Source organism: Cherax quadricarinatus, chromosome 38, assembly GCF_038502225.1.
Source record: "Cherax quadricarinatus isolate ZL_2023a chromosome 38, ASM3850222v1, whole genome shotgun sequence".
Taxonomy (NCBI): domain Eukaryota; kingdom Metazoa; phylum Arthropoda; class Malacostraca; order Decapoda; family Parastacidae; genus Cherax; species Cherax quadricarinatus.
Genome location: NC_091329.1, coordinates 33,059,180 through 33,085,463, shown reverse-complemented (window position 1 = coordinate 33,085,463; position 26,284 = coordinate 33,059,180). Strand labels below are relative to the sequence as shown.

Genomic DNA, 26,284 nt, shown 5'->3' with positions numbered 1-26,284 from the left:
TTCAAGCATTCCAGTTTTATAAAGTTTTTCTTCTTCTCTTTTTTAGTAAATGTTTACAGGAAAAGGGGCTACTAGCCCATTGCTCCCGGCATTTCAGTCACCTCATACAACACGCATGGCTTACGGAGGAAAGATTCTTTTCCACTTCCTCATGGACAATAAAGGAAATAAAGAAGAACAAGAGCTATTTAGAAAAAAGAAGAAAAACCTAGATGTGTGTATGTATATATATGCATGTGCATGCCTGTGTAGTATGACCTAAGTGTAAGTAGAAGTAGCACGATATACACCTACCATCCGACTTACGACCGAGTTCGGTTCCGAGAAACCGGTCATAAGTTGAAATGGTCGTAAGTCGAACTTTACCACTGAATATCAACAAAACATTTTTGTAATGACTTTATTTTATTGTTTTAATTTGGTATTTCATGATTTACTTTACTTTTTATGCTGTTCGTACTGTATTTTATACTGTAAGGTTTAGGATAAACACTGTGTACAACACAAATAGTTGTTTATTTCCAAGAAATTTGGGATAAATAACACGGTCGTAAGTCGAGTGGTCGCAAGTCGAGCAGGTCATAAGTCGGATGCTAGGTGTACCTGTTATCCAGCAAACACATTGGCTCGTAAGATGTATATCTATGACCAAAACAGTCAAAGGGTTAAATGAAGAACTGAACCCTGGATGACTTACCTGGAGTTTACCTGGAGAGAGTTCCAGGGGTCAACGCCCCCGCGGCCCGGTCTGTGACCAGGCCTCCTGGTGGATCAGAGCCTGATCAACCAGGCTGTTACTGCTGACTGCATGCAAACCAACGTACGAGCCACAGCCCGGCTGGCCAGGAACTGACTTTAGGTACTTGTCCAGTGCCAGCTTGAAGACTGCCAGGGGTCTGTTGGTAATCCCCCTTATGTATGCTGGGAGGCAGTTGAACAGTCTCAGGCCCCTGACACTTATTGTATGGTCTCTCAACGTGCTAGTGACACACCTGCTTTTCATTGGGGGGATGTTGCATCGTCTGCCAAGTCTTTTGCTTTCGTAGTGAGTGATTTTCATATGCAAGTTCGGTACTAGTCCCTCTACGATTTTCCATGTGTATATAATCACGTATCTCTCCCGCCTGCATTCCAGGGAATACAGGTTTAGGAACCTCAAGCGCTCCCAGTAATTGAGGTGCTTTATCTCCGTTATGCGGGCCGTGAAGGTTCTCTGTACATTTTCTAGGTCAGCAAATTCACCTGCCTTGAAAGGTGCTGTTAGTGTGCAGCAATATTCCAGCCTAGATAGAACAAGTGACCTGAAGAGTGTCATCATGGGCTTGGCCTCCCTAGTTTTGAAGGTTCTCATTATCCATCCTGTCATTTTTCTAGCAGATGCGATTGATACAATGTTATGGTCCTTGAAGGTGAGATCCTCCGACATGATCACTCCCAGGTCTTTGACGTTGGTGTTTCGCTCTATTTTGTGGCCAGAATTTGTTTTGTACTCTGATGAAGATTTAATTTCCTCGTGTTTACCATATCTGAATAACTGAAATTTCTCATCGTTGAATTTCATATTGTTTTCTGCAGCCCACTGAAAGATTTGGTTGATGTCCGCCTGGAGCCTTGCAGTGTCATGCAGATTCGGGTGTCATCTGCAAAGGAAGACAGTGCTGTGGCTGACATCCTTGTCTATGTCAGATATGAGGATGAGGAACAAGATGGGAGTGAGTACTGTGGATGTTAGTGCTATCGGTCTGTAGTTCTTTGCTGTTGCTTTACTGCCCCCTTTGTGGAGTGGGGCTATGTCTGTTGTTTTTAGTAACTGTGGGACGACCCCCGTGTCCATGCTCCCTCTCCATAGGATGGAAAAGGCTCATGATAGGGGCTTCCTGCAGTTCTTAATGAACACGGAGTTCCATGAGTCTGGCCCTGGGGCAGAGTGCATGGGCATGTCATTTATCGCCTGTTCGAAGTCATTTGGCGTCAGGATAACATCGGATAGGCTTGTGTTAACCAAATTCTGTGGCTCTCTCATAAAAAATTCATTTTGATCTTCGACTCTCAGTCTGGTTAGCGGCTTGCTAAAAACTGAGTCATATTGGGACTTGAGTAGCTCACTCATTTCCTTGCTGTCATCTGTGTAGGACCCATCTTGTTTAAGTAAGGGCCCAATACTGGACGTTGTTCTCTACTTTGATTTGGCATAGGAGAAGAAATACTTTGGGTTTCTTTCGATTTCATTTATGACTTTTAGTTCTTCCAGCGATTCCTGACTCCTATAAGATTCCTTTAGCTTAAGTTCGATGCTTGCTATTTCTGTGACCAGTGTCTCCCTACGCATTTCAGATATATTGACCTCTTTTAGCTGTTCTGTTATTCTTTTCCGTCGCCTGTAAAGGGAGCGCCTGTCTCTTTCTATTTTACATCTTCTCCTTTTTCTTAGAGGAATAAGCCTTGTGCATACATCGAGTGCCACCAAGTTAATCTGTTCTAGGCATAAGTTGGGGTCTGTGTTGCTTAGTATATCTTCCCAGCTTTTATCAGTTAGGACTTGGTTTACTTGGTCCCACTTTATGTTTTTGTTATTGAAGTTGAATTTGGTGAATGCTCCCTCGTGACTAGTCTCATTATGTCGGTCTGGGGCTCCGCGCATACATGTCTGAACCTCAATTATGTTGTGATCTGAGTATATTGTTTTTGATATGGTGACAGTTCTTATCAGATCATCATTGTTATTGAAGATGAGGTCTAGTGTATTCTCCCGTCTTGTACGCTCTATTATTTGCTGGTTTAAATTGAATTTTGTGCAGAGATTTAAAAGCTCGTGTGAATGTGAGTTTTCATCAGAGCTGCCTCCTGGTGTTATTACTGCAACAATATTATTTGCTATATTCCTCCATTTTAGGTGCCTTAGGTTGAAATCCCCCAGGAGCAAGATGTTGGGTGCAGGAGCTGGAAGATTTTCCAGACAGTGGTAAATTTTTAACAGCTGTTCCTGGAATTGCTGGGATGTTGCATCCGGAGGCTTGTAGACTACCACAATGACTAGGTTTTGGTTCTCGACCTTTACTGCTAAAATTTCCACTACATCATTTGAGGCATTAAGCAGTTCTGTGCAAACAAGTGACTCTGCAATGTACAGGCCAACCCCCCCCCCCCTTTTGCCTCTTCACTCTGTCACATCTGTATAGGTTGTAACCTGGGATCCATATTTCGTTGTCCAAGTGATCCTTTATGTGGGTCTCAGTGAAAGCCACGAACATTGCCTTTGCCTCTGCAAGCAGTCCACGGATGAAAATTATTTTGTTGTTTGTTGCTGGCTTTAGACCCTGTATATTTGCAAAGAAGAATGTCATAAGACTGGTGGTATTGTTGGTACTGGGGGGATTTTTTTCCGGCATTAGTATCTCTATCTGTTGGTTTGGAGTGGAGGCCATCGACTGTGGTTCCACTCCAGGAATGACTGGATTTGGTGTACGATTTCTGCCATTTCCTGCCAGTTTTTTTTCCTTCCTGGCATTAAAAAACTTCTCCCTCTTGAGTGACTGTGGCTACCCAGGTTTTCCCATGGCCTGGATGTTTTGTATCTTTTTGTCCCCTTTAGATTGTGTGCCTGGCAATTTAAGTTATAGCCAGTCTTTCCTGTACTGAAGAGGTACACATTTCAGGGTGAAAAAGCTTACAGGAAGGGAGTTTCCATTTTCCTGTTGTCATATGGGCACGGCATTTTCTAGGGTGGTCATAGTTGCACGTCCCGTCTGTTTTTCCAGATTTCCCATGTCTGCAGATACCAAGTGCATAGTATGTGCACAGGCTTGGTTTTCGTTTGCCTTGGGTTTCTGTGACTGTATTCCCTGTTGGTGCATGTTTCCCTGTCTTATTCCTATCCTCCCTAGCACCAACAATGGAGCTCCCACCAGTTGTTTTTGGTAATATATCCTCACTATTGCTATTGGAGTCCTCTTGTTTGCTATTTCCTGTGGTATTTCTAGTTTGCAATATTGGTTTTATCTTATCTTTGACTACACTTGTTTCCCCACTACGGCTCCTGTCCCCTATGAGGTCATTTATATGTATTCCTTCCTTCGTATAATTCCCGACTACCTGGACAAAATCTCCAGCTTCACCATTACTGTCTCCCAGGACAGCACCTCCAGCTTCACCATTACTGTCTCCCAGAACAGCACCTCCAGCTTCACCATTACTGTCTCCCAGGACAGCACCTCCAGCTTCACCATTACTGTCTCCCAGGACAGCGCTATCAGCCCCACATTTACTGACTACCAGGACATCACCTCCAGCCTTACAGTTTCTGACTACATGGCCAGTATCAAGGGCAGTACCATTCAGCCCAGACATTTTATGTTCCCATCTGTTGTAGAAAGCTTCCAGGTTGTCTATGAAAGCAGCTTTGATGTTATCCTCTTTTAATACCCTTGTGATTTTAGTCCACAGATTTATCTCATTTGGGCATACCCAAAAACACTTCCCTGTTTTAATACTGCTTGTAGCTAGTTCTTGGATATCTGCACAAGGGGCGTGACACCAATTTCCACAAAAATGACAATTTATGCATGTGGAAGCCCGTTTGTTTGATTGACTGCAGGCTACACAGAGCTTCATAATGATTTGAATGGTTGATTTACTGTAATTCTACTAGCAACCTCTTGAATACTCTAATAATAACCTCCTTAAATGAAGCTCTAGCTATTTGTATTTCTATTTCTAACTGTACTTATATAATGGACAGATATGAAATTCAGAGACGAGCTACTAAAAAAATTTAAGACAAACAGACAGGATATTGAAGCATAAAATGAATTCCAAAGGGTGAGGAACAGAGTGCAGAGGTTCATACAAGGAGAAAAGGCAAGGCACTATTACTCAGAAGTCAAAGAGTACAAGAATAATCCCAGAAAGCTCTGGCAACATCTAAAACAACTGAAGTATAGCCATAAACCCATAAACAGATCTAACATAGTGCTAAATATTGATAATGAGGTATGCCACAAAACAAGTCAAGTTAGCAGATTGTTTTAATTCATACTGCACAATTGCCACATCAACACTAGTAAGTAAACTGCCAGTTGCATCAAATACCTTTAACAAAGACTCTGATAAGTTTAAAACATACTACACTAATAGGGGCATCACCTCGAACAATTGTCAACTAGTAGGTGTATCTTATGACACCGTACGAAAAGAATTAAGTAAATTAAACCCAACTAAAAGCCCTGCTCACAATAACATACCGGCTAAGTTCCTAAAAGACGGTGCCTCTGAATTGCCTATCCCAATTGCCAATTCCACTGCACACATAATAAATTGGCCCATCACCGTTAATACCATCCCAGAGGGGATCAAGGAGCCCAGAGTTACTCGTATCTTCAAGAAAAATAGTAGGTATGACATCAGCAACTATAAGCCTGTTAGTATACTCAGTGTGAGATCCAAAATTCTAGAGAAGGTGGCATACTGTCAAGTAGTTAAGTATCTTAATGACTAAATATTCTCCATAGTTACTAGTCAGGTTTTAGATCTTATTTGATCGACACCTCCCTCATTAATCTGATGGACTGATTAATGTGGCTAGGGAATTTCACAGGCATGGCAACCTTAGACTTGCAAAAGGCCTTCAATACGGTCAACCACACTGCATTATGTAAGAAACTTCAAGCTATCGGCATAGGATCTGGAGACTGGTTTAAGTCCTACCTAAGCAAAAGGAAACAAATTGTCAAGATCAACAAACAGAATCAGAACTCCTGCCAATAGCATGTGGGATTCCCCAAGAGTTCTTTACTGTTTTTGTGTTATGTAAATGACATGCCTATCTTTGTCAGATGTAAGCTAATATTGTATGCAGATGACAGTCTGTTTGTGTTAGGTAAAGACCTACAAGACACTGCTAATGTACTGTCACTACAACTAGTCCTGTACCAAATGGTTAGTAGATGACAAATTATCATTACACCTTGGGAAAACAGAAGCCATACTCTTTGGCATGAAACATAATTGAAAAGAGTAAATAATTTTAATGTCCATAATGTTCAATAACTTCAGTGAAATATCTGGGAATCCCCTTTGACCCAAGCATGTCAGAAGAACTAATAGAGAACAGTGTTGTAAAGAAAGCAAATACCAGACTAAAGTTCCTCTACAGACAAGCACAGTGTCTACCTACTGAGGCTCGCAGGACCCTATGTCTAGCTCTTATACAATGTCATGCAGATTTATTTATTTATTTATTATTTATTTATTTACTAATTTGAACATGATACAGAGAAGTACAAGGAATATAATTTTTTAAAGTGCAACATGCCAAAGCCCCTTGTATGTGAGCATTATGGGCAGGCTTAAAATTTACTTAAGATTAACTAAGCAATGATATATTCAGTGGTACAAAAATTATTGTAAAACAGATAACAATTTAGTACAAATGAGTATTACAAAGACAGGTCATATGGTCATTTACTGTGTTGCTGTGTAATCAGTAGAATGGAGTATTATGTTAGGTAATGAAGTTAAATAGTAACAAAGTTTGATTGGGTCACAGGTTGACATTTATAAGTTACAATAATGAGATACATATATGAGATACAATTTATGAGATACAATTATTCAGTATTTATTTAGTTGTGGGTGATTAAGTGATTTTTGAGAAGAGACTTGAATTTATAAACAGACAGTGTTTCTTTTATATTCACAGGTAATGAATTCCAGATTACTCTGTCATACAGTGGTGGCTCGTGTGTAGGCACTGCAGAAATGCAGCACCCCCTATTTTCACTCGATATTATCGATAACATTCAATACAATGAGTTTTATTTTCTTTAACACTTTCTTTATACTTGTACATTATATAATCTTTAAGCTTAATGTCAGTAGCCATCCCCAAGTACATGAAAAAATTACACAAATCCTTGTATGGAACTGTGTGGATCACAGTTCCAGCAACTCAGTGTTTGGCTGTTGTGCACATGTACACATACCTTTGAATATACTTTTGAAGAGTTTCAAGAGTTTCTCTACTCTCTGAGCCCGGCCATGGGCCAAGATAAGACGCTGCATGCTAGGTAGCGAGAGCACTGTCGCTGATGCAGTGCCGACCCTGTTATGCAAGTGTAAGGTAGTGTTTCTTTCTGACTCAGCGACGTGTGTTGTGCTTAAAAACCATGTACCATATTCTTGAATGTGATAAAGTGTAGAATTAGATGATTATCATGCTTCTAGCTATTTTATTTGCTTGTTTCATTTTATATAATATTAAAACAATGGCTAAAAATTTTCTGAAGCAGCACCTCCACTAAGTTTAGCTACGAGCTGCCACTGCTGTCATATAGACTGCAAATCACCCAGAACAAAATGGTGAGATTCATCCTGGACCTGGGTCCAAGAGAGCATGTAGGTTAGGGTGAATTACAACAATTGGATACGATGAATGTTGAAGACAGAGTAAAACAACTAAAATTAAATTACATTTATAAAATTGCTCACAAACAGTGCCCAGAATATATTGCTGCCAAGTTTGTTAAGCCTGGGAACCAAAGCAATTAGTATAGAACTAGGGGAAGCAATACAGTAAAGGTCCGCCATCACAAAGCCGGCATCACAGGGACCTGTAATGTGCCGGATTACTGAGTTTGCCAGATTACAGAGTGGTTAGGTTAGAATACACTTAATAAAATTAACCAACTTGACTTACACAAGAAAGGTCATTGAACATTGGCAAAAATCAAACATTTCATCTACTTTGAGCTCAATTTCAAGGTACTTTCCGGTGTGAATCCAATCAAAATCGTATCTATTTCTGCAATACATCTTCCATTCTATCAATGGAGACAAAAAACGAGAATACAACCAAAAAAAAACATATGAAAATATATCGCTATGGGCCCGCTAAAGGCTGAGAAGTGAACTCCGCTATTTATGGTCTGATTTCTTTCATTTTTGGTGTACGTTCAGAAGAATCTTTCCATCATACATTGCCTAAGTTTCAATAAGATAGACCAACAAACAACTGAGAGAAAAAATAATTATTATAATAATAATAATAATAATAATAATAATAATAATAATAATAATATCTTTATTTACTACAAGTACATGTACATGATATACAGGCCTAGCCGACATCAGTGACATACTATTTTATAGAAAGCCCCTTGTTATCCTAAGAGTTCAGGCAAATTAGGTCAGTGTCCCAGGATAAGACCCACACCAGTCCACTAATACCCAGGTACCCATTTACTGATGGGTGAACATAGATAACATGTGTAAAGAAACATGCCCAATGTTCCTACCCTGGCTGGGAATCAAATATTTACCAAAAATGATATATGGCTAGCCCAAGCCAGGTACTACAAATAAGCCACTTTGTCTGACTTTTTTGGGTTATCCAAGGTTATCTACACATATGCTGCTATGTGTGATAATCTATGTAGAGAAAATAGCTTTTTTGTTTCAGTTTTATGGTGCAGTACGAGTGTATATCACAGTTAGCCCTGTGCTTTACTCCATTATCTCTAATATAAGCCCCAAGACAGAGATAGGAGAATGGTACTCGTATCCCATATCCTCTTCATACCTCCATCAAACTGCTTAATATTATGCCAAATATTATTCATTCTAGAGTATTTAACATGTTTTCATGTTATTTATATTGTTTATTATGTTACATTAGATCAATCGTCATAGGCAAATAAGCTGTAATGTTGATGTTAGCATAACAATAAAGCATATTCCCTTGCATCACGAGACTGAGCTCATGGCAACCAACAGTGGCTTCAAAGCCACCTTATCTGTAATGGACAATGTGCTGTGTAGGTGCTTTACATAACGAGAAACATTTCTTTTATTCGCTGGAAGCATGGCTAGGGCTAAAATTAAGCAGGTTATAACAATAAATGGAGAAAAAGTAATTGGAATGACTTATGCAACAAGTAGCACCACCAAACAGTATGAGCAGGTTGGTGTGGCAACCCTGGAAATTTGAAATTATGCTAGCCAAAGTTAGTGCCAAATAACTGATGGAACCTGATGTCTGATTGCTGGATTTGTGATGGCAGACCTGTACTATGGGAAGAGAGAACAACTTTCCAGTACCTAGAGTCAGTGGACAGGCTTCAAACACATTTTATTGTACAGCAAAAAAAAAAAAAATGAAACAGACTACCTGCACATATTAAAGCCAGTCATAACATGAACCAGCTCAAGAAGAGAGTCACAAGGTACCTAATGAATGAAGCTACAGAAAGGGAGGAGAGTGACTTCTTGTATATCTAACATATAGGTACTATGATCTGATACTATATTTAATGTTAAATGTAAATAACTGAATTTAACTTAACCCTAGTACATTACCTTTTATTATAACTACTTTTCACACAGTTTTAACTGTCACAAGGACCCCAATGGAAATAAGTCACTTTGATTTTTTGGGGGTTATCCTGGAGGGTAATCTATACATATACTGCTATGTATGATAATTTATGTACCTGTATTCATGTGTACCTGTACCTGAATAGATTTACTTAACTTAAACCTGCCTCTCCCTGAGCACCTAACAAACAAACAAACAAAGTTTATTTCTTTGCAAGGTTACATTGAGATTATGAAATTACAATAATGGGGTACAGTGCAAAGAGTCACTATCATGCCTAGGCATTATGGGCAGACTTAATTTAATGGCTTACAGACTACTTAATACTAAAGAAATTGATCGTAGTTTAAGTTATACATCTTTGTATACAGCAGTAGTTTCAATAATGAATATTGAAATTAAATTATGGGAATATAACATTGTGAGTTGTTGAAAGTAGTTTACAGTATGAGAATGCTACAATTGGGTGTAAGACAGTATTGTTTTTGGGTAGGAATTTATACTACAAAGTAGGATTAATAATGTATGAACACTGGGCGTCTAGATTCAAAGTTTTACGATTTGGATAATTTTTTGGTAGAGTTAAATATTGAATATTGAGCATTTAGTTCAGGGAGAGTAGGTGGTTTTTGAGAAGAGCCTTAAACTGGTGTTCAGACCTGGTTACTTAGTATTTACTGGTAATGAATTCCAAATTTTGGGGCCCTTTATGTGCATAGTTTTTACACAGTGAGATATGGACACAGGGTACATCAAAAAGAGATCTGTATCTTGTGTTGTGGTCATGTGTCCTGTTAAGGTTAGTGAGAAGTTTGAGTGGAGAGTTTATGTTTGAGTGTAATGTGTTCTATGTATGTAGTAGTTTTAGATTTTTGAATACGTATTGGTGGAGTATGTTGTCGGGAGTAGGAATTTGTTATCAATCTGACTGCAGCTGGGTTATTAGTGGCCTTAGGTGATTTAATGTTGTTGATCCCCACCTGCTCCTCCCTGAGCCCCTAACACACTCAACACCTGCTCCTCCCTGAGCACCTAACACACTCAACACCTGCTCCTCCCTGAGCACCTAACACACTCAACACCTGCTCCTCCCTGAGCACCTAACACACTCAACACCTGCTCCTCCCTGAGCACCTAGCACACTCAACACTTGCTCTACCCTGACACACTCAACATCTGCTCCTCCCTGAGCACCTGCCTCCTCACACACTCAACACCTAATACCTCACACACTCAACACCTCACACAATCAACACTTAACACTTAACCCTTAAACTGCCCAAAGGTAGATCTATGTTTGCACGCGTAGCGCTTCAAACGTAGATCAATATTTTATTTTTCATTCTTTCAAATTTGGCACAATAGGCTTGAGTCGCCTAGACATGAAAGAATGGGTCTGTGCACTCAGTGAGCGCACTATTAAAAAAATCTGGGAGCATTTAGTACCTTGTGGGAGCACCAGTTCAATTCAGCACCAGCTAGAGCAAATAGCGTGGCAAACACCAGGGATTCACTCATGCCATGTTGCATTAACACTCACATTTTAAGAGGAAAGTAAAAAGAGGTTAGATAAATACATGAGTGAGTGTGGGTAGGTGTGAGTTGGACCTGACTAGCTTGTGCTACTAGGTCTGATGTCATGCTCCTTCTTCAATGGATGTGACCTGATGTGGCATGTAAAGAGTACGTAACCTTTATTCGGCGCATGTACACACCCTCATTTACAGGCTATCTCCCCCAACCAGCGAACCAAGTGACTGAGAGTTGACGATAGGGCCCCGTCGTTCAACTAGTACCCAGGTTCCAGCCAAGAAGAAGATGGTTTTGGCAATCGCAGAGGTTATGTGGGTACCACTCTCCTGTCTGCCCTTGTCATTCCCATTCTAGAGCTGGTTGAAGCACAGTCTGCTCTCTAGTGGCTTCTATTCTGCCTTGCTTACCGTGGAGTGCACTAATACCTATCACTGTACATAGTGTATATAGTGGACATACTTCTGTTCTAAATTGGTGAAGGATAATATAAGTCAAAACTTTTCTGCTGTGTTTATTTTGCTCCCTTTACACCCAGGATAACAGGCCATTTGGACTCCTGGGTTGTAATATGGGTAGCCTGTCCGTGAGCTGGAGCTGGACTTAGAGAAAGGGTTGAGCCTAGGGTGAAGTTGAAAGCAGGAACATTGTGTAGCTTGCTGTCTGGCATTGCATTAGCTTTGCCAACGCTTTACAAACTTTGCGTGTCAGTTGCTTTGCTATGGTCAGCCTTGCTATTGTGTGATCGTTCAACAGCTTGCTACTAGCTTGTTCGGTGTGCTCGCTTCGCTACAGTCAATCTTGTAGAACAGTGTGTAGCTTGCTGTCTGGCATTGCTTTACAAGTTTTGCGTGATAGTTGCTACTAGCCTGTTTGGTGTGAAGATTTTTGCAGTCAGCTTTGCTATTGCGCATCCACCTTGTATGCGTATTCTGCAACCGTACTGTGCATAGCTAAGCGTGTTCTGCAAATTAACGTGCGACGTTGGGGTATTCTGCAATCGTACTGTAAATACCTGGAGTTTACCTGGAGAGAGTTCCGGGGGTCAACGCCCCCACGGCCCAGTCTGTGACCAGGCCTCCTGGTGGATCAGAGCCTGATCAACCAGGCTGTTGCTGCTGGCTGCACACAAACCAACGTACGAGCCACAGCCCAGCTGATCCGGAACTGACTTTAGGTGCTTGTCCAGTGCCAGCTTGAAGACTGCCAGGGGTCTGTTGGTAATCCCCCTTATGTGTGCTGGGAGGCAGTTGAACAGTCTCGGGCCCCTGACACTTATTGTATGGTCTCTTAACGTGCTAGTGACACCCCTGCTTTTCATTGGGGGGATGGTGCATCGTCTGCCAAGTCTTTTGCTTTCGTAGTGAGTGATTTTCGTGTGCAAGTTCGGTACTAGTCCCTCTAGGATTTTCCAGGTGTATATAATAATGTATCTCTCCCTCCTGCGTTCCAGGGAATACAGGTTTAGGAACCTCAAGCGCTCCCAGTAATTGAGGTGTTTTATCTCCGTTATGCGCGCCGTGAAAGTTCTCTGTACATTTTCTAGGTCGGCAATTTCACCTGCCTTGAAAGGTGCTGTTAGTGTGCAGCAATATTCCAGCCTAGATAGAACAAGTGACCTGAAGAGTGTCATCATGGGCTTGGCCTCCCTAGTTTTGAAGGTTCTCATTATCCATCCTGTCATTTTTCTAGCAGATGCGATTGATACAATGTTATGGTCCTTGAAGGTGAGATCCTCCGACATGATCACTCCCAGGTCTTTGATGTTGGTGTTTCGCTCTATTTTGTGGCCAGAATTTGTTCTGTACTCTGATGAAGATTTAATTTCCTCATGTTTACCATATCTGAGTAATTGAAATTTCTCATCGTTGAACTTCATATTGTTTTCTGCAGCCCACTGAAAGATTTGGTTGATGTCCGCCTGGAGCTTTGCAGTGTCTGCAATGGAAGACACTGTCATGCAGATTCGGGTGTCATCTGCAAAGGAAGACACGGTGCTGTGGCTGACATCCTTGTCTATGTCGGATATGAGGATGAGGAACAAGATGGGAGCGAGTACTGTGCCTTGTGGAACAGAGCTTTTCACCGTATCTGCCTCGGACTTTACTCTGTTGACGGCTACTCTCTGTGTTCTGTTAGTGAGGAAATTAAAGATCCATCAACCGACTTTTCCTGTTATTCCTTTAGCATGCATTTTGTGTGCTATTACGCCATGGTCACACTTGTCGAAGGCTTTTGCAAAGTCTGTATATATTACATCTGCATTCGTTTTGTCTTCTAGTGCATTAAGGACCTTGTCGTAGTGATCCAATAGTTGAGACAGACAGGAGCGACATGTTCTAAACCCATGTTGCCCTGGGTTGTGTAACTGATGGGTTTCTAGATGGGTGGTGATCTTGCTTCTTAGGACCCTTTCAAAGATTTTTATGATATGGAGTGTTAGTGCTATTGGTCTGTAGTTCTTTGCTGTTGCTTTACTGCCCCCTTTGTGGAGTGGGGCTATGTCTGTTGTTTTTAGTAACTGTGGGACCCCCGTGTCCATGCTCCCTCTCCATAGGATGGAAAAGGCTCGTGATAGGGGCTTCTTGCAGTTCTTGATGAACACAGAGTTCCATGAGTCTGGCCCTGGGGCAGAGTGCATGGGCATGTCATTTATCGCCTGTTCGAAGTCATTTGGCATAAGGATAACATCGGATAGGCTTGTGTTAATCAAATTTTGTGGCTCTCTCATAAAAAATTCATTTTGATCTTCGACTCTCAGTCTGGTTAGCGGCTTGCTAAAAACTGAGTCATATTGGGACTTGAGTAGCTCACTCATTTCCTTGCTGTCATCTATGTAGGACCCATCTTGTTTAAGTAGGGGCCCAATACTGGACGTTGTTCTCGATTTTGATTTGGCATAGGAGAAGAAATACTTTGGGTTTCTTTCGATTTCATTTATGGCTTTTAGTTCTTCCCGCGATTCCTGACTCCTAAAGGATTCTTTTAGCTTAAGTTCGATGCTTGCTATTTCTCTGACCAGTGTCTCCCTACGCATTTCAGATATATTGACCTCTTTTAGCCGCTCTGTTATTCTTTTCCGTCGCCTGTAAAGGGAGCGCCTGTCTCTTTCTGTTTTACATCTACTCCTTTTTCTTAGAAGAATAAGCCTTGTGCATACATCGAGTGCCACCGAGTTAATCTGTTCTAGGCATAAGTTGGGGTCTGTGTTGCTTAGTATATCTTCCCAGCTTATATCGGTTAGGACTTGGTTTACTTGGTCCCACTTTATGTTTTTGTTATTGAAGTTGAATTTGGTGAATGCTCCCTCGTGACTAATCTCATTATGTCGGTCTGGGGCTCCGCTCATACATGACTGAACCTCAATTATGTTGTGATCTGAGTATATTGTTTTTGATATGGTGACATTTCTTATCAGATCATCATTGTTAGTGAAGATGAGGTCTAGTGTATTCTCCAGTCTAGTAGGCTCTATTATTTGCTGGTTTAAATTGAATTTTGTGCAGAGATTTAAAAGCTCGCGTGAGTGTGAGTTTTCATCAGAGCTGCCTCCTGGTGTTATTACTGCAACAATATTATTTGCTATATTCCTCCATTTTAGGTGCCTTAAGTTGAAATCCCCCAGGAGCAAGATGTTGGGTGCAGGAGCTGGAAGGTTTTCCAGACAGTGGTCAATTTTTAACAGCTGTTCCTGGAATTGCTGGGATGTTGCATCCGGAGGCTTGTAGACTACCACAATGACTAGGTTTTGGTTCTCGACCTTTACTGCTAAAACTTCCACTACATCATTTGAGGCATTTAGCAGTTCTGTGCAAACAAGTGACTCTGCAATGTACAGGCCAACCCCCCCCCTTTTGCCTGTTCACTCTGTCACATCTGTATAGGTTGTAACCTGGGATCCATATTTCGTTGTCCAAGTGATCCTTTATGTGGGTCTCAGTGAAAGCCGCGAACATTGCCTTTGCCTCTGCAAGCAGTCCACGGATGAAAGGTATTTTGTTGTTTGTTGCTGGCTTTAGACCCTGTATATTTGCAAAGAAGAATGTTATCGGACTGGTGGTATTGTTGGTACTGGGGGGGGGGGATTTTTTTTCCGGCATTAGTATCTGTATCTGTTGGTTTGGAGTGGAGGCCATCGACTGTGGTTCCACTCCAGGAATGACTGGATTTGGTGTACGATTTCTGCCATTTCCTGCCAGTTTTTTTTCCTTCCTGGCACTAAAAAACCTCTCCCTCTTGAGTGGCTGTGGCTACCCAGGTTTTCCCATGGCCTGGATGTTTTGTATCTTTTTGTCCCCTTTAGATGGTATGCCTGGCAATTTAAGTTATAGCACAGTCTTTCCTGTACTGAAGAGGTACACAGTTCAGGGTGAAAAAGCTTACAGGAAGGGAGTTTGCATTTTCCTGTTGTCATATGGGCATGGCATTTTCTAGGGTGGTCATAGTTGCATGTCCCATCTGTTTTTCCAGATTTCCCATGCCAGCAGATACCGAGTGCATAGTATGTGCACAGGCTTGGTTTCCGTTTGCCTTGGGTTTCTGTGACTGTATTCCCTGTTGGTGCATGTTTCCCTGTCTTACTTCTATCCTCCCTAGCACCAACAATGGAGCTCCCACCAGTTGTTTTTGGTAATATATCCTCACTATTGCTAGTGGAGTCCTCTTGTTTGCTATTTCCTGCGGTATTTCTAGTTTGCAATATTGGTTTTACCTTATCTTTGACTACACTTGTTTCCCTACTATGGTTCCTGTCCCCTATGAGGTCATTTATATGTATTCCTTCCTGCGTATAATTCCCGACTACCTGGACAAAATCTCCAGCTTCACCATTACTGTCTCCCAGGACAGCATCTCCAGCTTCCCCATTACTGTCCCCCAGGACAGCATCTCCAGCTTCACCATTACTGTCTCCCAGGACAGCACCTCCAGCTTCACCATTACTGTCTCCCAGGACAGCACCTCCAGCTTCACCATTACTGTCTCCCAGGACAGCACTATCAGCCCCCCATTTACTGACTACCAGGACATCATCTCCAGCCTTACAGTTTCTGACTACATGGCCAGTATCAAGGGCAGTACCATTCAGCCCAGACTTTTTATGTTCCCATCTGTTGTAGAAAGCTTCCAGGTTTTCTATGAAAGCAGCTTTGATGTTGACCTCTTTTAATACCCTTGTGATTTTAGTCCACAGATTTATCTCATTTGGGCATACCCAAAAACACTTCCCTGTTTTAATACTGCTTGTAGCTAGTTCTTGGATATCTGCACAAGGGGCGTGACACCAATTTCCACAAAAATGACAATTTATGCATGTGGAAGCCCATTTGTTTGACTGACCACAGACTACACACAGCTTCATAATGATTTGAATGGTTGATTTACTGCAATTCTACTAGCAACCTCTTGAATATTCTATTAATAACCTGCTAGGTAGTGCATAACGAAACCGTTTGAAACCAGTCCAGGGTTCGGACCAGTCAAGGGTTCGGACCAGTCTATCTGATCTGATCAGTGGGTCACTTATTTAAACCATACTGGTCGGTGATTTGAGCTAACACATGAAGGATCTACTGGAAATTATCTACCCGAGTAATATGTGATTTGATTGATACAAAAGTATAACTTGTGTGTTGAAGAGCCGGTGATTTCTGGCAGCTCCTACAATGATGAACGGTCGACCTCCACCCTTGTTTATCAATCGCTGTATCTAGCTTTTCTATTTTTTTTTTTTCCGTCTCCACCACAATAAATGCTATATTATCACTATAGTTGACTGGTGCAAATTTTGGAGGAAGGACGCTTTTTCTGTAGTAATAATTGCTTCTCGTTGTGTATATTGCGAAAGCTGGTAACTACAGGTTATATGAAATTCGCAGTATACGTCTGGTATTTCAAGAAAAAAGAAACTAATGAAAGTCACTCCACTCCACTAAGTACCATTATAATACTGGTTAGTTGCTACTACAACACTGTATTCTGCTCTTCACTGGTATCACTAGATTATATGCGAGTACACTAGCATAGCGAATAACTTATACATTGTGGTATGCCACCTAGACGAGTCAGACGTCTGGTGTCGGCATATACTTTGTTTAACCTACCTAAATTGTCCCTACAGCGTAGTTGGCAAATTGCTCGTTCCATTGGCATTAATCACGAACGCACTATCACAGCTGTGCAACTGCATTCACTGATTACTGACAAACTTCGAGAAGAAGAGATGGCACATCAGACTCCTCCCTTTACGGGAGTTAGGGAAAAAAACTACTATGTTCTTGCAGGAGGAAGATGATATATCAACGGAGCAAAATCGTCACTCTAGTGCAGCAGGGTTGTCTCAAGGTGAATCAGCGGCGTTGGCACTTGAGCTGGCAAAAATCAATCTTGAGCAGACTAGGGAACAGAGAGCATTTGCAAAAGAAGAATTTGATAGGGAAAGAGAAAGGAGGCACTTTTCGCATTCTGTAAATGACTGTAGTTTACAGAAAGCAGTACAGCTTGTTCACCGCTTCAATGAGGCCGAACCAGAACAATTTTTCGAAAGCTTCGAAAATCAGGCTCGAGCCTTGAGGTGGCTGGAACAGCATTGGGCATCGTTGGTTCACACAGCATTGTTTGGTAAGGCACAGGAATTAACGTCAGTGTTAAATGACACTGAATTTTCTGATTATCAAGTAGTGAAGACCACAGTTTTGGGAGCATATACATGTATCTCAGCTAAATGTCGAAAACTGTTCAAATTAGGCAGGCGACAGCTTGATCAATCCCTGGTTGATTTTGTGCGACAGCAGACCAAAGCTTTTACCAGCTGGTATAAAGCAAGTGGTGTTGCAACATTTGAGGATCTGGTGCAGCTTATTCTGATTGACAACCTGCTGGAGTCTGTGGGACCAGAGGTTCGAGTCTTTCTGCAGGATCGTGACTTAACCACTGGGAGGTGGCAGCCTAATCCTGAGCCTTCTCGGGGTGGGGGTGTGGCATGCAAAGAGTACGTAACCTTCATTCGGCGCATGTACACACCCTCATTTACAGGCTATCTCCCCAACTAGTGAACCAGGTGACTGAGAGTTGACGATGAGGCCCCGTCGTTCAACTAGTACCCAGGTTCCAGCCAATAAGAAGATGGTTTTGGCAATCGCAGAGGTTATGTGGGTACCACTCTCCTGTCTGCCCTTGTCATTCCCATTCTAGAGCTGGTTGAAGCACGGTCTGCTCTCTAGTGGCTACTATTCTGCCTTGCTTACCGTGGAGTGCACTAATACCTATCACTGTACATAGTGTATATAGTGTACATACTTCTGTTCTAAATTGATGAAGGATAATATAAGTCAAAACTTTTCTGCTGTGTTTATTTTGCTCCCTTTACACCCAGGATAATGGGCCATTTGGACTCCTGGGTTGTAATACCTGACTAGGTGGGTCATGGGTCTAAGCTGGGGGTGGGAGGGTGATATGTACCTGCCTTGCATGGGCCAGTAGGCCTGCTGCTGTGTTCCTTCTTTCTTATGTTCTTGTGTATTCAGCAGGCTGGCCGGCTGGCTGTCTTGCTTGGGCTGTCTCTGGCTGTTTCTCTGTCTATATCTCTATCTGTCTATATTTCTGCCTATCTATATCACTTTCTATCTATATATCTGTCTATCTATATATCTGTCTATCTATATCTCCGTCTATCTATATCTCTGTCTATCTATATCTCTGTCTCACATGTACACATAAGTACAGTTATTATACATAGTGTAAATTACCTAAGACCCAAAAATTCCAGGCAAAGATAGACAGACAGATAGATAGATAGACAGACACATAGACAGAAACATGTTTGTGTGTATCAGTGAAAACAAATAAAGCCAGGGTTCCCCGAGCACCCATTTATCAAATGTCACCGAGCTGATAACAGATGCCATAACACTATTCTTCAAATCAAATCAAGTTTATTCTCTACAAGGGTTACAATGTAGGGTTGACAGGATTTGGATATTGTGTGGTTTACATGTTATAAAATACTAATTACAGAGGGGGCCACTAGGACACCAAGCATGGCTAGTCATTTCGGGCAGACTTAGATAAATTCTTAACATTAAATCCTTACAGATTATGGTATTAAGGCTAGGTGACTACATTATAATTTGTGAGTTTAGCAATGTGAATGCTTTTGTTTTAGCACAATACAAAGTGTCTATATTGGAGTATCAAAGGCAAACTTATGACTAGTTAGGATTCATTATTTTAAGATTAAGATTAGTATTTCTGTGTTTACAGTCAGTGGGTGAGTGAGTGTAATTGTGAACCACCAGGTGGTTATCATGTAGTTATCATGTAGATAGTTGTCGGGGTGTATCAGGGAGATAAGATGTTTTCTAACTGTAGTTTTGAAAGTGATGAGTGTGTCTGCAGTTATAGTTTTCAGGTAGGGTGTTCCAGATTTTAGGTCCTTTGAAATACACTGAATTTTTGAAAAGGTTTAGTCGGACATGGGGAATGTCATAGAGATGTTTGTGTCTCGTGTTATGCCTGTGGATCCTGTCACAACTATCAACTATCCGATGTTATCCTGAAGCCAAATGACTTCGAACAGGCGATAAATGACATGCCCATGCACTCTGCCCCAGGGCCAAACTCATGGAACTCCGTGTTCATCAAGAACTGCAAGAAGCCCCTATCACGAGCCTTTACCATCCTATGGAGAGGGAGCATGGACACGGGGGTCGTCCCACAGTTACTAAAAACAACAGACATAGCCCCACCCCACAAAGGGGGCAGCAAAGCAACAGCAAAGAACTACAGACCGATAGCATTAACATCCCATATCATAAAAATCTTTGAAAGGGTCCTAAGAAGCAAGATCACCACCCATCTAGAAACCCATCAGTTACACAACCCAGGGCAACATGGGTTTAGAACAGGTCGCTCTAGAGTTTTCAGGTAGGGTGTTCCAGATTATAGGTCCTTTGAAATACATTGAATTTTTGTAAAGGTTTAGTCGGACATGGGGAATTCATAGAGATGTTTGTGTCTGGTGTTATGCCTGTGGATCCTGTCACAACTGTCAACTATCCGATGTTATCCTGACGCAAAATGACTTCGAACAGGCGATAAATGACATGCCCATGCACTCTGCCCCAGGGCCAGACTCATGGAACTCCGTGTTCATCAAGAATGGCATGAAGCCCCTATCACGAGCCTTTACCATCTTATGGAGAGGGAGCATGGACACGGGGGACGTGCCACAGTTACTAAAAACAACAGACATAGCCCCACTCCACAAAGGTGGCAGTAAAGCAACAGCAAAGAACTACAGACCGATAGCACTAACATCCCATATCATAAAAATCTTTGAAAGGGTCCTAAGAAGCAAGATCACCACCCATCTAGAAACCAATCAGTTACACAACCCAGGGCAACATGGGTTTAGAACAGGTCGCTCCTGTCTGTCTCAACTACTGTATCACTACGACAAGGTCCTAGATGCACTAGAAGACAAAAAGAATGCAGATGTAATGTATACAGACTTTGCAAAAGCCTTTGACAAGTGTGACCATGGCGTAATAGCGCACAAAATGCGTGCTAAAGGAAAAACAGGAAAAGTCGGTCGATGGATCTATAATTTTCTCACTAACAGAACACAGAGAGTAGTAGTCAACAGAGTAAAGTCCGAGGCAGCTACGGTGAAAAGCACTGTTCCACAAGGCACAGTACTCGCTCCCATCTTGTTCCTCATCCTCATATCTGACATAGACAACGATGTCAGCCACAGCACCATGTCTTCCTTTGCAGATGACACCCGAATCTGCATGACAGTGTCTTCCATTGCAGACACTGCAAGGCTCCAGGCGGACATCAACCAAATCTTTCAGTGGGCTGCAGAAAACAATATGAAGTTCAACGATGAGAAATTTCAATTACTCAGATATGGTAAACACGAGGAAATTAAATCTTCATCAGAGTACAAAACAAATTCTGGCCACAAAATAGAGCGAAACACCAACGTCAAAGACCTGGGAGTGATCATGTCGGAGGATCTCACCTTCAACAACCATAACATTGTATCAATCGCATCTGCTAGAAAAATGACAGGATGGATAATAAGAACCATCAAAACTAGGGAGGCCAAGCATATGATGACACTCTTCAGGTCACTTGTTCTATCTAGGCTGGAATATTGCTGCGCACTAACAGCACCTTTCAAGGCAGGTGAAATTGCTGACCTAGAAAATGTACAGAGAACCTTCATGGCACGCATAACGGAGATAAAACACCTCAATTACTGGGAGCGCTTGAGGTTCCTAAACCTGTATTCCCTGGAATGCAGGCGGGAGAGATACATGATTATATACACCTGGAAAATCCTAGAGGGACTAGTACCAAACTTGCACACGAAAATCACTCACTACGAAAGCAAAAGACTTGGCAGACGATGCAACATCCCCCCAATGAAAAGCAGGGGTGTCACTAGCACATTAAGAGACCATACAGTAAGTGTCAGGGGCCCGAGACTGTTCAACTGCCTCCCAGCATACATAAGGGGGATTACCAACAGACCCCGGCAGTCTTCAAGTTGGCACTGGACAAGCACCTAAAGTCGGTTCCTGACCAGCCGGGCTGTGGCTCGTACGTTGGTTTGCGTGCAGCCAGCAGTAACAGCCTGGTTGATCAGGCTCTGATCCACCAGGAGGCCTGATCACAGACCGGGCCGTGGGGCCGTTGACCCCCGGAACTCTCTCCAGGTAAACTCCAGGTAAAGCATTTTAGGTCAAGGTTAATATTGCACAGTAGTAAGTGTGGATGTTCTGAACAGGGAGTAAGTTTAGATCTATGAAGAGTGGGGGGGGGGGTGTTGCCAGGGATGGGATTTAGTGATTATTCTTACTGCGGCTTTTTGTTGGGTTATTATTGGCTTTAGGTGTGTTGCTGCAGTTGAACCCCAAGCACAGATAGCATAGGTGAGGTATGGATATATAAGTGAATGGTATAGTGTGAGAAGGGCAGTTTGCGGCACGTAGTATCATATCTTGGAGAGGATCCCCACCGTTTTGGATACTTTTTTTTGTTATGTGTTGGATATGGGTGCTGAAATTTAGGTTGTTGTCGAGGTATAGGCCAAGGAATTTGCCCTCATTATGTCTGGCAATTAGAGTGTTGTCGATCTTAATGTTAAGTTGCGCAACACCTGCTCTGCTACCAAACATAATATAGTAGGTTTTGTCAGTGTTAAGTGTAAGTTTATTGGCTGTCATCCAAGTCGATATTTTGAGCAGCTCCTCGTTAACAATGGTGTTGAGGGTGGCAAGATTAAGGTGGGAGATGACGTAAGTTGTGTCGTCAGCAAAGAGAATGGGTTTCAGGTGTTGGGATACGTTTGGAAGATCACTGATGTAAATGAGGAAGAGCAGGGGTCCAAGGGCACTTCCCTGCGGAACTCCAGTATCAAGTGGTCGTATTGATGAGGCTGTGTCTTTAATGGTGACATACTGATACCTATTATAGTGGTCAAGTTTGTGGATTAGGATGCCGTGGTCAACTGTGTCAAACGCTTTTCTTAGGTCAATAAAAATTCCTAGCGGATATTCCTTATGTTCCAGTGCTGTGTAAAGCAGGTCTAGCATTTTTATAATTGCATCATTAGTGCTTTCATTTTTTCTGAATCCAAATTGGCAGGGGTTGAGTACATTTTGTGCCGTTATAAATGAATACAGTCTCCTGTGCTCGAGTTTCTCGAAGATTTTGGATAGCAATGGTAAGTTTGATATTGACCTATAGTTGTTTACATCTGTGGGGTCACCACCTTTATGTATTGGTGTAACCCTTGCTGTTTTGAATAGTGTCGGGAAAGTGCTAGTTTCGAGTGACTTGTTAAAAAGTAATGTAATAGCATGTGAAAGGACATGGGCCGCTCGCTTGTACAATAATGGTGGGACGTGAGACAGATTCCCCGAGTTATTTTTAAGTGACTTTATGATCGCAGTGACTTCCGTGGGCTCAGTTAGTACAAGATAGAAGGAATTTGGGAAATTCCCATCTAGGTAGTCCCCGGCACGGGCACTGGTACGTGGGATTTTACTGGCGAGATCAGATCCTATGTTTGAGAAGAAGTCGTTTATCTTGTTAGCTGTATCAGTGGGATGCAGTGGTGTTTCATGAGGTTTAGTTAGGACAATATTCTTGTTATTTTTAAGTTTGTGGGTCCCCAGAATCTGGGAAAGTGTTTTCCAGGTATTTTTTATATCTCCTCTTGTGTCAGTGAATCTGCTGGAGTAGTACAGTTGTTTGGCTTTCTTTATTACTTTGGTGAGAACTGATGAATAGTGTTTAAGAATATCTTTGTGTATTAAGCCCTGTCTATATTGCTTTTCAAATTGGTGTTTCTTATCAATGGATTTCAGAATGCTGCTGGTTAGCCATGGGCAACCGAGCCGTTTATTCATGATCTGCTTCGTTTTTATGGGACAATGTTTGTTGTATAGTCTAAGTATTTTGTTAAGAAAAATGTCTGTCCAATCGTCAATACCATTGGCATTGGAGAATTCTGTAGGCCAGTCAACAGTCTCTAGGTATGCTGTGAAATTCCTTATTGAGGCCTCGTCATGGAGTCTAAATGAAACTTTGTTGTATTCGAGTGGTGGCTTACTAATGTTTGTTAAGAGGAAGGTTGGGTAGTGGTCAGTAGTGCTGTCTGTGATTATCCCTGATTTAAGGGGGGCTAGTACATTGGTCCATATGTGGTCTATTATGGTTGCACTTGTCTCAGTCAGCCTGGTTGGTTTAGTTATTATTGGTATGAGAAGTGTGTTGTTCATATTGTTGATGAAATCAGTTACAGTCTGATCATCTGGTAGGCCAAGGTTGATATTGAAGTCTCCAGCTAAGAGGTGGTGCTTATTCATTTGTCTGTTTGTTATTAGTGCCTTGAGATTCTCACTGAAGTTTGGGATGTTTGTGTGGGGTATCCGGTAAATGGCACTGATTGTTATAGGCGTCTTGAGGTTTTTTACAGTAAAATTAGCAAAAATGTATTCCCCATATTCATCACTAAAGCAATTGATGCTAATACAAGATAGTTGGTTAGAGTAATAGATTGCAGTACCACCCCCAATTTGGTATGGTCTGCAATTGTGGATTGCTGTGTATCCTGGTAGTGGGTAGATATCTATTGTGTCCTGCTTAAGCCAGGTCTCAGTAAGAATAATGCAGGAGAAGGGTGTCTTTAGTGTCTTTAAGGAACTGACGTTGTAGTTAAGAACTGATAGGAGTGTGATATACATATACTCCAGGAAGACAGAAAGACAGATAAGCAGAGACAGAGAGACAGGCAGGCATATAGACAGAGACAAGCAGATAGGCAGACAGATAGACAGACAGACAGGCAGATAGACAGATAGATAAATAGACAGACAAGACATGTTTGTGTGTAACAGTGATAACTAATACAGGAGGGTTAGCTTGAGCAGTGGGCATTTATCAAATGTCACTGGGCTCTCAACAGTACAGGGAAGCCTTTCATAACAACATTATTGGGACCTATAAATACTGTACTTTGTATAAATATCTAGACAATAGTAAATAACCCAGGCAGGTGTAAATGTTCACCTGTCAATGTGACTGTGACTATTTGAGCACTATTTCAGTACCTAATATATTGTCAGAACAAAGATTGGCTATGAAATTACAAGAACTATAATAAATTGTAATTATAAGAGCATAAAAAATATATAAATTAAAATAAAAACAAGAAAAAAAGGTACATTGGCGACACTTCTGCAAGCGGCAGGAGTCGATGTTGCTGACAGGTGAGCATCCAGAGCCAACTTCACGGTCTTATATCTCGGTAAGTACTGACAATAAATTTTTTTTTTAATCCTATAACATGTAGAAAAATGTGCTCTTCATTTCAAAAGAAAAAAAAAAATTCGTATTTTTCAGAATATTCGGAGCACCACTCGAGTGAACGTAGATCTACGTTTCGACAGCTTAAGGTTTAACGCACTCAACACCTCACACACTCAACACCTAACACTTCACACACTCAATACCTAACACCTCAAACACCTAACACCTGTGCATGTAACAACTCACACACCCAACACCTGAGCACCTAACACCTTACACACCCAACACCTGAGCACCTAACACTTCACACACTCAACACCTGAGCACCTAACACTTCACACACTCAACACATGAGCACCTAACACTTCACACACAACACCTGAGCACCTAACACCTAACACACCCAACACCTGAGCACCTAACACCTCACACACTCAACACCTGAGCACCTTACAACTCACACACTCAACACCTGAGCACCTAACACCTCACACACTCAACACCTGAGCACCTAACACCTCACACACCCAACACCTGAGCACCTAACACCTCACACACTCAACACCTGAGCACCTAACACCTCACACACCCAACACCTGAGCACCTAACACCTCACACACTCAACACCTGAGCACCTAACACCTCACACACTCAACATCTGAGCACCTAACACCCCACACACTCAGCACCTGAGCACCTAACACCTCACACACTCAGCACCTAACACCTCACACACTCAACACCTGAGCACCTAACACCTCACACACTCAACACCTGAGCACCTAACACCTCACACACTCAACACCTGAGCACCTAACACCTCACACACTCAACACCTGAGCACCTAACACCTCACACACTCAACACCTGAGCACCCAACACCTGACATACCCAACACTTAAGCACCTAGCACCTCACACACTCAACAACTGAGCACCTAACCACCTCACACACTCAACACTTGAGCAACTAACACCTCACACACTCAACACCTAAGCACCTCACACACTCAATACCTAAGCACCTCACACTCAACACCTGAGCACCTAACACACTCAACACCTGAGCACCTAACACCTCACAGACTCAACACCTGAGCACCTAACACCTCACACACTCACCGCCTTAATACACTATATTTCACTTCTCAGACTCTCTCTATATATCATCTAGCACATGAATGTTGTATTGTAATAAAGGCAGCTTTAACTTACCTGTGATAGACAGGAGAAACAATACAAGCAGTGACTGACGCGAGTGACAGTCTATTATGGTGACTTGTTGTTGTTATTGTTAAGGGTCACTGAAAGGTTGTGCATCATCCACCACCAGCTGTCCTTCATTATTTATTTTATTTATTTATTTATTTATTTATTTATTATTTGTGCATACATACAGAGGTACAAAAAAATACAGATAAGAGCAGCATGCCAAAGCCACTTATACTATGCATAGCATTTCGGGCTGGCTTAAAATTAACTAAGCAATGATGAAATCAGTGATAATACATTATTGTAAACAGATAACTATAAAGCACAAGTGAGTATTACAAAGACAGGT

General features: G+C 41.9%; 1 protein-coding gene across 1 annotated transcript in view; it reads right to left on the bottom strand.

Annotated features, from left to right (window-relative positions):
* LOC128693081 (zinc finger protein 271-like) overlaps positions 1 to 26,022 on the bottom strand; it is a 74,505-nt gene extending 48,483 nt beyond the window's left edge. Inside the window, exon 1 of the mRNA XM_053782578.2 lies at positions 25,939 to 26,022. The gene's annotated coding sequence lies outside the window, so the exon portion shown is untranslated. The remainder of the gene's footprint in view (positions 1 to 25,938) is intronic.
* Positions 26,023 to 26,284: the final 262 nt, after the last annotated feature.